The sequence below is a fragment of the Salvelinus alpinus genome, chromosome 11 (assembly GCF_045679555.1).
Source record: "Salvelinus alpinus chromosome 11, SLU_Salpinus.1, whole genome shotgun sequence".
NCBI classification, from domain to species: Eukaryota; Metazoa; Chordata; class Actinopteri; order Salmoniformes; family Salmonidae; genus Salvelinus; species Salvelinus alpinus.
In genome coordinates this window covers 8,809,530-8,822,726 of record NC_092096.1, presented here as the reverse complement: position 1 = coordinate 8,822,726, position 13,197 = coordinate 8,809,530, and the positions used below count along the sequence as shown (strand labels likewise).

The 13,197-nt window shown below is 41.0% G+C and overlaps 1 long non-coding RNA gene across 1 annotated transcript; it reads left to right on the top strand.

Moving 5' to 3' along the window:
- The first annotated feature begins 9,014 nt into the window (after nucleotides 1-9,014).
- On the top strand, nucleotides 9,015-12,862 carry LOC139533555 (uncharacterized). Its single transcript, XR_011666813.1, has 3 exons — nucleotides 9,015-9,137; nucleotides 10,261-10,544; nucleotides 10,746-12,862. It is a non-coding gene; the product is annotated as an uncharacterized lncRNA (long non-coding RNA).
- Nucleotides 12,863-13,197: the final 335 nt, after the last annotated feature.

Sequence of the window (13,197 nt, the reverse complement as noted above, 5' to 3'; positions counted from 1 at the left end):
TTAAATGTTTTACAGGGAAGACACAATATGTATTTCTATTAGCTAACCACGATAGCAAAAGACACAACTTTTTTTTCCCACCATTTTTTTCCTGCATAGGTAGCTATCACAAATTCGACCAAATAAAGATATAAATAGTCACTAACCAAGAAACAACTTCATCAGATGACAGTCCTATAACAGATTTATTGTATAGCATATGTTTTGTTAGAAAAATGTGCATATTTCAGGTATAAATCACAGTTATACATTGCAGCTGCAATCTGAAATAGCGCCGAAGCAGCCAGAATAATTACAGAGACCAACGTCAAATACCTAAATACTCATCATAAAACATTTCTGAAAAATATATGGTGTACAGCAAATGAAAGACCAACATCTTGTGAATCCAGCCAATATTTCCGATTTTTTAAGTGTTTTACAGCGAAAACACAATATAGCATTATATTAGCTTACTACAATAGCCAACCACACAACAGCATTGATTCAAGCCAACAGTAGCGATAACGAATAAACCAGCAAAATATATACTTTTTTTCACTAACCTTCTCAAACTTCTTCAGATGACAGTCCTATAACATCATATTACACAATACATATAGAGTTTGTTCGAAAATGTGCATATTTAGCGGCACAAATCGTGGTTATACAATGTGAATAGTAGCCAAACTTCAAACAAAATATCGGGAGAAATCTTGGGAGAGGCACCTAATCTAATCAATAACTAATCATAAACTTGACTAAAAAATACAGGTTGGACAGCAAATGAAAGATACATTAGTTCTTAATGCAACCGCTGTGTTAGATTTTTAAAATTAACGTTACTACGACATACAGCGTGCGTTACAGCGAGACCGTGCCAAAATTAATGGCGGAATAATAATTTTACATTTTTCAACAGAAATACGAATTAACAGCATAAATAGTTCTTATTATTTGATGAGCTTCCATCAGAATCTTGTGCAAGTTGTCCTTTGTCCAGAATCATCGTTGCTCGGTTGTAGAATGTCGTCTTCAACTGTGGAATTAGCAGCAAACATTAGCTATGTGGCCCAGACGTGTCCAACTCATGATAACGCAGCACAAAGAAAATTCCGAAAATCGCAATATACTGATATAAACTGATATAACTCGGTTTAAAATAACTACATTGGGATGTTTTTAACACCTATATCGAATAAAATCAGAGCCGGATATATCTAACGCCGATAACGTGAGCTTTTCAGAATGCCATCCTGAGGTCTGCTTTGCACCATGACGAACGTTGAAAAGAGCGCACCCCCCGTTCCCAGAGCCTTTATACGGCCTCAGATCTACCTAGCAACCCCATTCCAACTGCTTACTGACATCTAGGGGAAGGCGTATGCAGTGCATGTCGACTCATAGATTACATGCAAATTAATAAACTGACCCTGGAACAGAGTGACCGATTTCAGATTTCTCACTTCCCGACAGGAAGTTTGCTGCAACTTGAGTTCTGTTTTACTCACAGATATAATTCAAACGGTTTTAGAAACTAGAGAGTGTTTTCTATCCAATAGTAATAATAATATGCATATTGTACGAGCAAGAATTGAGTACGAGGCAGTTTAATTTGGGAACAAATTTTTACAAAGTGACAACAGCGCCCCCATATTGACAATAAGTTTTTAAACAAAGTTTCATTTTCAATTAGTCGGAAATTAGAAGTTATAATCTGTATAAAGGCAAAAAGGCAATCTTTGAAAAAAGGATGATCCTTTCTTAGTAATCTACTGGAGAACCATTTTGTGTTTATGTATAACTTGTGTATGAGTGAAGCTTTTAGTGAGAGGTTTAATGCTTTAATCTTTAATAATTTTAGCCCCCAAACTCGTATTCTGTAACGTATACGCAGTGAGTCAGGAAGCAGATGCAGAAGAAAATACAAAACAGAAACAGTGTACTGAATGTAACCTAAACCAATACTGCCTGATGACTGAAGCTACTGAGGGCTATATGAAGGGCGAGTAATCAGGGTGGTGATGAAGTCCAGGTGTGCTTAACGATGGGGAGCAGGTGTGCTGCACTGCCAGGTGTGTGCAATGTGGGTTGCCAGAACCGGTGGTTAGACGAGCGCCGGAGGGAGGGAGCAGGACTAGGCATGACAGTGCGGGGGACCCCTTGATGTCCAGGGGAGGTGGAGGGGTGTCGCGGGGAGCAGCGTCAGCCAGGGAAGCAGGAACCACCGGCCTGAGGAGGGAAACATGAAAACAGGGTGAGAGACGGAAGTTGGTGGGGAGTTCTAAACGATAGGTTACCTCATTGACCCTCTGGAGGACCTTGAAGGGCCCCACACGCCACGGGAGGTTCCTGGTGGAGCGCTAAACGAGATCACCAGTATGGAACACGGAGCCTCACTGCAGTGGCAGTCCACCTGATCCTTCTGACGGCGCACTGGGGCCACACGTGGGCGGCGTTCCTAGGACGCACTGGAAGGGGTGACGAAGTGAGTTCTGGGTGTGTTCCCCCCAGGGAAGGAACCAGGTCCAATCCCCCTGCCGGTCCTGGCAGTGTACCACAACCAATGTTTATAAAAATGACCTTATCAAAAAGCTCCATGATGATGAAGAGTCCGTCTAGCTGTATCTTAATATTTGAACTGTTAAGCATACCGTTGCTGCAACTGTGAATGAGACAAACCCTTGACAAACCCTTGAATGAGTAGATGTATCCAAACATTTGACCAGTACTGCATATACAGGGAGTACCAGTACCAGATCAATGTGGAGCTATATACAGGAAGTACCTGTACCAGATCAATGTGGAGCTATCTACAGGGAGTACCAGTACCAGATCAATGTGGAGCTATTTACAGAGGGTTCCAGTACCAGATCAATGTGGAGCTATATACAGGAAGTACCAGTACCAGATCAATGTGGAGCTATATACAGGGAGTACCAGATCAATGTGGAGCTATATACAGGAAGTACCAGTACCAGATCAATGTGGAGCTATATACAGGAAGTACCAGTACCAGATCAATGTGGAGCTCTATATTTTTGGTTATTGCATTTTTTCGTGGCTGTTTTGTTTTCTTTGGCACCTTTCAACACCCCTCATTATCACATCTATGCACGCAACCACTCACTTACACTACTGATTACACAAGCCATTGTTAATTGTACAGGGCTGACATCGCAGGTCCAAATGTCAGTGGTGAAGCTAATAGCAGTGACGCCCATAGCAAGTAGCTGTTTAGTTATTGGAAGTTTGAGCTTAGTTCTGCATTTTGTTCTAAGTCGTCACTGAACGTCTGGGGGTGATGTAATTAGGTTTGTGGTTTTAAAAGATTTCACTATGGCCTTTTTGTTATCTTCCTTTGAAACTTCCAAATAGATCCACACAGCAGACATTGTGGGCCAGGTTAGGAATGCTCTGTTGCACGTGTAGCGCTATATTCTACATGGTGTCATTATGTCATAACCTACGTTATACAGATATGTACCTCATCTACCTACGTTATACAGATATGTACCTCATCTACCTACGTTATACAGATATGTACCTCATCTACCTACGTTATACAGATATGTACCTCATCTGCCTACGTTATACAGATATGTACCTCATCTGCCTACGTTATACAGATATGTACCTCATCTACCTACGTTATACAGATATGTACCTCATCTGCCTACGTTATACAGATATGTACCTCATCTGCCTACGTTATACAGATATGTACCTCATCTACCTACGTTATACAGATATGTACCTCATCTACCTACGTTATACAGATATGTACCTCATCTGCCTACGTTATACAGATATGTACCTCATCTGCCTACGTTATACAGATATGTACCTCATCTACCTACGTTATACAGATATGTACCTCATCTGCCTACGTTATACAGATATGTACCTCATCTGCCTACGTTATACAGATATGTACCTCATCTGCCTACGTTATACAGATATGTACCTCATCTGCCTACGTTATACAGATATGTACCTCATCTGCCTACGTTATACAGATATGTACCTCATCTACCTACGTTATACAGATATGTACCTCATCTACCTACGTTATACAGATATGTACCTCATCTGCCTACGTTATACAGATATGTACCTCATCTACCTACGTTATACAGATATGTACCTCATCTGCCTACGTTATACAGATATGTACCTCATCTGCCTACGTTATACAGATATGTACCTCATCTGCCTACGTTATACAGATATGTACCTCATCTACCTACGTTATACAGATATGTACCTCATCTACCTACGTTATACAGATATGTACCTCATCTACCTACGTTATACAGATATGTACCTCATCTGCCTACGTTATACAGATATGTATCTCATCTGCCTACGTTATACAGATATGTACCTCATCTGCCTACGTTATACAGATATGTACCTCATCTGCCTACGTTATACAGATATGTACCTCATCTACCTACGTTATACAGATATGTACCTCATCTACCTACGTTATACAGATATGTACCTCATCTGCCTACGTTATACAGATATGTACCTCATCTGCCTACGTTATGCAGATATGTACCTCATCTACCTACGTTATACAGATATGTACCTCATCTGCCTACGTTATACAGATATGTACCTCATCTACCTACGTTATACAGATATGTACCTCATCTGCCTACGTTATACAGATATGTACCTCATCTACCTACGTTATACAGAGATGTACCTCATCTGCCTACGTTATACAGATATGTACCTCATCTACCTACGTTATACAGATATGTACCTCATCTACCTACGTTATACAGATATGTACCTCATCTGCCTACGTTATACAGATATGTACCTCATCTACCTACGTTATACAGATATGTACCTCATCTACCTACGTTATACAGATATGTACCTCATCTACCTACGTTATACAGATATGTACCTCATCTACCTACGTTATACAGATATGTACCTCATCTACCTACGTTATACAGATATGTACCTCATCTGCCTACGTTATACAGATATGTACCTCATCTACCTACGTTATACAGATATGTACCTCATCTGCCTACGTTATACAGATATGTACCTCATCTACCTACGTTATACAGATATGTACCTCATCTACCTACGTTATACAGATATGTACCTCATCTACCTACGTTATACAGATATGTACCTCATCTACCTACGTTATACAGATATGTACCTCATCTACCTACGTTATACAGATATGTACCTCATCTACCTACGTTATACAGATATGTACCTCATCTGCCTACGTTATACAGATATGTACCTCATCTGCCTACATTATACAGATATGTACCTCATCTACCTACGTTATACAGATATGTACCTCATCTACCTACGTTATACAGATATGTACCTCATCTACCTACGTTATACAGATATGTACCTCATCTACCTACGTTATACAGATATGTACCTCATCTACCTACGTTATACAGATATGTACCTCATCTACCTACGTTATACAGATATGTACCTCATCTACCTACGTTATACAGATATGTACCTCATCTACCTACGTTATACAGATATGTACCTCATCTACCTACGTTATACAGATATGTACCTCATCTGCCTACGTTATACAGATATGTACCTCATCTACCTACGTTATACAGATATGTACCTCATCTACCTACGTTATACAGATATGTACCTCATCTACCTACGTTATACAGATATGTACCTCATCTGCCTACGTTATACAGATATGTACCTCATCTACCTACGTTATACAGATATGTACCTCATCTACCTACGTTATACAGATATGTACCTCATCTACCTACGTTATACAGATATGTACCTCATCTGCCTACGTTATACAGATATGTACCTCATCTACCTACGTTATACAGATATGTACCTCATCTGCCTACGTTATACAGATATGTACCTCATCTGCCTACGTTATACAGATATGTACCTCATCTGCCTACGTTATACAGATATGTACCTCATCTGCCTACGTTATACAGATATGTACCTCATCTACCTACGTTATACAGATATGTACCTCATCTGCCTACGTTATACAGATATGTACCTCATCTACCTACGTTATACAGATATGTACCTCATCTGCCTACGTTATACAGATATGTACCTCATCTACCTACGTTATACAGATATGTACCTCATCTGCCTACGTTATACAGATATGTACCTCATCTACCTACGTTATACAGATATGTACCTCATCTACCTACGTTATACAGATATGTACCTCATCTGCCTACGTTATACAGATATGTACCTCATCTACCTACGTTATACAGATATGTACCTCATCTGCCTACGTTATACAGATATGTACCTCATCTACCTACGTTATACAGATATGTACCTCATCTGCCTACATTATACAGATATGTACCTCATCTACCTACGTTATACAGATATGTACCTCATCTGCCTACGTTATACAGATATGTACCTCATCTACCTACGTTATACAGATATGTACCTCATCTACCTACGTTATACAGATATGTACCTCATCTACCTACGTTATACAGATATGTACCTCATCTACCTACGTTATACAGATATGTACCTCATCTGCCTACGTTATACAGATATGTACCTCATCTGCCTACGTTATACAGATATGTACCTCATCTACCTACGTTATACAGATATGTACCTCATCTACCTACGTTATACAGATATGTACCTCATCTACCTACGTTATACAGATATGTACCTCATCTACCTACGTTATACAGATATGTACCTCATCTACCTACGTTATACAGATATGTACCTCATCTACCTACGTTATACAGATATGTACCTCATCTGCCTACGTTATACAGATATGTACCTCATCTACCTACGTTATACAGATATGCATGTCAGCTTTGACATCGGTTTTGCACATAGGTGTTAAACTATACATAGAGCCAATGCCGACGTTGACATTTTTAGCCTGTATCGGCCGATTCCGATATGCTTACCGATATATCGTGCATCCGTAGGGTATTGTGTGTAGATTGAGGGAAAACATGTACATCCCCAACAGAACACAGCGACCATCTCCAACAGAACACGGCGACCATCCCCAACAGAACACGGCGACCATCCCCAACAGAACACGGCGACCATCCCCAACAGAACACAGCGACCATCCCCAACAGAACACAGCGACCATCCCCAACAGAACACAGCGACCATCCCCAACAGAACACAGCGACCATCTCCAACAGAACACAGCGACCATCCCCAACAGAACACAGCGACCATCCCCAACAGAACACAGCGACCATCCCCAACAGAACACGGCGACCATCCCCAACAGAACACGGCGACCATCCCCAACAGAACACAGACCAGTGGCGGCAGGTGTGATTAAAGTGTTGAGCCAGTAACTGAAAGGTTGCTGGGTCGAATCCCCGAACTGACAAGGTAAAAGTCTGTCGTTCTGCCCCTGATCAAGGCAGTTAACCCCTGGTAAACAGTCATTTTAAATAAGATTTATATTTTTCTAACCTTTATTTAACTAGGCAAGAACAAATGCAGTTCTTAACTGACTTGCCTAGTTAAATAAAGGTAAAAAAAAATAGAATCCCCATCAGAACACAGTTTATCAGTGAAGAGTAGTCTACACTGTACAGAACAAAGTTTATCAGTGAAGGGTAGTCTACACTGTACAGAACACAGTATATCAGTGAAGAGTAGCCTACACTGTACAGAACACAGTTTATCAGTGAAGAGTAGCCTACACTGTACAGAACACAGTTTTTCAGTGAAGAGTAGCCTACACTGTACAGAACACAGTTTATCAGTGAAGAGTAGCCTACACTGTACAGGACACAGTTTATCAGTGAAGAGTAGCCTACACTGTACAGAACACAGTTTATCAGTGAAGGGTAGTCTACACTGTACAGAACACAGTTTATCAGTGAAGAGTAGCCTACACTGTACAGAACACAGTTTATCAGTGAAGGGTAGTCTACACTGTACAGAACACAGTTTATCAGTGAAGAGTAGTCTACACTGTACAGAACACAGTTTATCAGAGAAGAGTAGTCTACACTGTACAGAACACAGTTTATCAGTGAAGAGTAGCCTACACTGTACAGAACACAGATTATCAGTGAAGAGTAGCCTACACTGTACAGAACACCGTTTATTAGTGAAGAGTAGCCTACACTGTACAGAACACAGTTTATCAGTGAAGAGTAGTCTACACTGTACAGAACACAGTTTATAAGTGAAGAGTAGCCTACACTGTACATAACAGTTTATCAGTGAAGAGTAGTCTACACTGTACAGAACACAGTTTATCAGTGAAGAGTAGCCTACACTGTACATAACAGTTTATCAGTGAACAGTAGTCTACACTGTACAGAACACAGTTTATCAGTGAAGAGTAGCCTACACTGTACAGAACACAGTTTATCAGTGAAGAGTAGCCTACACTGTACAGAACACAGTTTATCAGTGAAGAGTAGCCTACACTGTACAGAACACAGTTTATCAGTAAAGAGTAGTCTACACTGTACAGAACACAGTTTATCAGTGAAGAGTAGCCTATACTGTACAGAACACAGTTTATCAGTGAAGAGTAGCCTACACTGTACAGAACACAGTTTATCAGTGAAGAGTAGCCTACACTGTACAGAACACAGTTTATCAGTGAAGAGTAGCCTACACTGTACAGAACACAGTTTATCAGTGAAGAGTAGCCTACACTGTACAGAATACAGTTTATCAGTGAAGAGTAGCCTACACTGTACAGAATACAGTTTATCAGTGAAGAGTAGCCTACACTGTACAGAATACAGTTTATCAGTGAAGAGTAGCCTACACTGTACAGAACAATGACTCAAAGGGAAGATATCAATTGCATTTGTGACACAGGTAAAATCTATGGTCACGTGTGTTTTTTTCTTTCATTTAAGAGGAATATTTTCATTTCTGATTCATTCCGGGTATAACTTGAGTCCTCCCAGTGGTTTCCTATTGAAATGCATTTCCTATTGTTGCCAGTAGTAGGAGGCAAATGGTACGTTGTGTCTTCACATCTGGTCACTTCTATGAACGAACTGCTGGAACTTCCTCATTCTTCTGAGAGAAGCCTAACGGGACAGACGCAAACGTTATCCTGCCGCATCGTGTCTCCTGTTTTACAGGTTGGTACTATGTATAAACACATAATGTCACATAATAGTAATTGGACGAGGTTAGCTAAATATAGACGAGTCTGTATACGAGTTGTGAAGTGTGTACCGGTTAATATAACCGAGTAGAACAAGGCTTAGTTTTCCGGACTGTAGGCTAGTTGTTGTGAAAGTGGGGGGGGGACTGGTGTCAAGTAGAAACACAATGTCGAGGGCTGGAAGTGAAATGGAAGTGAGTGAGGACGAGTTAAGTGAAGTGGAAGGTGTAGTGAAGAGCTCGGGAACCTGAGCCTCACATAAACGGACATGTTAAAGAAGAATCTGGTCCAGTAGGAGGGACATTTTTGGAGAGTTGATCCTGGCCTTTTTGGCGGGTCCATTTGTTTTTTGGCGGGTTCTTTTGTAGTTTCAGTGTGGGTGTAAAATGAGTTGAGTCAGTGAAGGTAATCTGTAGTGTGCTTGTGATGTGTACTTCTTCCGCCTTGGAGGGAACTGGCGCTCAATATCACGCAACTCGGGACAAGATCGGTTATTTGATTTGCTCTTAGGAACAGGGCGCCATTGAAAGGAGTGATTACCGGGGGAGCTGTAAATGTGAAGGAGAACCAGTTGAGGGGGAAGATTCCCGGTGTGTGATACTCGTCGTTTGTTGCGATGTAGTCAGGGTGGAGTGAAGGGTGAGACAGAAGAGTCAGTAGCTCTATTCGGACGCGATAATATAACCATGATAATATGAAACAGGTTCAGGGATAAAAGTGGGTTTGATTAAATGTTCCAAAACAAAGAGGAAGAGAGAATACAAACTGTGGTCCCCATTCAAATCACATTGGACCAATCATGACAAGTAAAAAATTGTGAGGTGAGAACGCATGTTATAATTGATTTGGTGTCATGTTTCTTTTTGTTCGAACTGCAAACTTTGTTTAGTTGAGTCCATGAATTCATGTTGAATCCTGTTGGTGGGGGGGGGGGGGGGGCTGTTAGTTGAGTCCATGAATTCATGTTGAATCCTGCTGTTGTTCAGGATAACTAATATTATAAATATGGCAGGATGTAAAAGGACTGTTATTGTGTATCTACAGCATAATAATTTTCTGTCTTTACTTAGAACGTCAAACTCCTGTTTATTCTTCAGTTCCAGTGATCCATCGTCAGAGTGATCCATTGTCAGAGTGATCCATCGTCAGAGTGATCCATCGTCAGAGTGATTCATCGCCAGAGTGATCCATCGTCAGAGCGATCCATCGCCAGCGTGATCCATCGCCAGAGCGATCCATCGTCAGAGCGATCCATCGCCAGAGCGATCCATCGCCAGAGCGATCCATCGTCAGAGCGATCCATCGTCAGAGCGATCCATCGTCAGATCAAATGGCTTCAAATAACAAAAAGATGAAAATGTCTGAACCTCATAATTACAAGGTCAGTATAATGTTAATAACACATTTCTAATCCATCATGAAGTATTTGTTTAGTATATTGATAATGACTAACTGGTTTTGATAAGCTTTAACATGCCTAAGAATCCTCGGAATATGTTATGGGGCACAATTTATTATAATTTAACCAGACAAACATAATATTTATAAAGATTAGTAACATTCTTTATAAATTCCTCCACAGGAAGAACACTGTCACCGATTCTCCTTTTCTAGCGGAGACACAGCCCTGATATATAAAGTGGAAATCACCTGTACCGAACCTGGCAACATAATAGAAGTTCTCAAAAGAAATGAGATCTTCTGTAAACTAATGAAAAAGGTGAAGGGGAGAGAAGTTGTCATTGTGAATGAAAAAGGGGCCATAGTGGAGCACTTTCCATGTTGCTTAATTAAGAAAGATGAGACCCTCGTTATATACACTTTCCCTAAAACTAAAACACCGGCCATAGATGGGAAAAGGGAACTTGAACAGGGAAAAGAACTTGCACAGGGAAAAGAGCAACAGGAAAAATCCACATTTGTCACTTTCTGTGTTGAGGTAACAGGTGGGAAAAATATCACAAGCAAGGAGATACTTAAACACCAAAAACGTAAGAATTTTAGCCCTCTGTGTATCTATGCAAAATCTGGGGATACAGTCAAGTCAGCTCTGGAAGCAGATGGGCGTTTCTCAGACATAGTGTTTGAAAAAACATGTACACTTTGTGAGGAACCCCAAAAACAAACAAATATTACTATGTCCACTGTAGTAAACAAGCTAGAAGATCGCAGATTTCAAATTTTCCTAAAGGAACCGACAAACAGAAAGGTGCTTGGCACCACAAAATCAAAGATTTCTGACACAAGATTCAAATCTGAGGGTGACACCACACAACCCTCTCAGTCCAACCCAAGTTCAACATCGGAGGAGGGGCCCTCTCAGTCCAACCCAAGTTCAACATCAGAGGAGGGGCCCTCAGTGGGAAATATGACACAGAAGCGACAGGCAAATAAGAAACAAAAATACATTCCCATGCCAGATTCTAGGGGAATTCAGCAGATCTTATGCGACCAGTTTAAAGGTTTACTAGATCACATGAAGAGTAGGTATCCACAGGAGAAATCTGAGTCTGAAGTGATAGAGTTGATGAGGGAGGAATTTGGTAAGAAACCGGAGAGTTTTACTGAAGTGTACAGGTTAATAGAGCTGGCAGAAGTGACCACCTCAGTCTGTAAAGTCGAACACGAATTGATCGAAGGAACAGGTTTCCTGCTGTTCGATAACCTCATCCTGACAAATGGTCATTTGTTCAAGGATAAAGGTGTACTTCAGGGAAAGACACTGTTGGTTCCCACAACTGTCACGTTTAATTTTGACAACGCACTTGGATCAGGTCAGTGGAAGGTAAATGTTAAACCAGAAGTGGTTGCCCTCCAATATGGAGTTGATAGGTGGGGGCGTCAGGTTGACTATGCCATACTGGAATTGAGTACCCCATTAAAAGGCAAGAAGTTTCCTCCAGGTCTCCTTCAGAAGTATGGCCCAGTCCCTCAGACAGGTGGGATCTACATCGTTGGCCATCCAGATGGAGGGATTAAAAAGATGGACTCCACGACCATAATAGAGGTGGAACAAAGAAATGCAGCTGAGATCAAACATTTAGGAGAAAACCAGAGCTCCATCATGATAATCAAAGAAAGCATTTTGGGTAATGAGTTGGACAAAGAGTTTTATGAGCAGATAATACAGGGCAAACTGGATGTGCTGACCTATAACACCTTCTGCTTTAATGGAGCCTCTGGGTCTCCGGTTATAAATCCCAGTCATTGTCAAGTAATTAATGGCATCCCAGTATATGGTTGCCAGGTGATTGCCATGCATACTGCTGGCTTTTCTTACAAATGTAAGGGAACTCATGAAACTCAGAGTGTGATTGAATATGCAATCCCTCTCAGGACCATTCTAGAAAACGTATTGTTCTACTTGGTGGAGACAAACAATGTTCAAATGTTGTCAAGATTCACCAATGTTGCCATGAAAAACCCACATCTGTTTCAGCTCATTGCCTGTCTTATCATTGAGATGGTGGCCACATTGCAGCCTGAATACTCTGATATCCTTAAGGGAATATGGAACACAATATCACGAAGTCGTAAAAGAGATGAGATGCAGAAATTGATCATTGACATAAGTGCAGGTACATCAGGGATTGGATTGAGGTGCTGAACTGTGTTTTAACAGAAGTTGGGGTGGATCTGGCTGCAGATGTCACCTGTGAGTTGGGAAGCAGCTTTAGGCCATTTAAATCCCCCCCCCCCCCCCCCCCAAAAAAAAATGATTTTATTGTCACACACACCAGATATGTGCAGTGAAATAGGTTGTTTTACAGGGTCAGTCATAGTAGTACGGTGCCCTTGGAGCAAATTAGGTGCCTTGCTCAAGGGCACAGAGACAGATTTGTCACCTTGTCAGCTCTAGTATTTGAACCAGTGACCTTTCAGTTGCTAGCCCAACACTCTAACCTCTAGGCTACCACGCTTCCCCTTCGCTTATTTTCAACTGTAGACATCAGATATAGAGGGATATGGTGATGTGCCCATTTTATTTAGGAAAGCCACGGTATCACATATTATCGCTGTCAGGTGAAAACCTC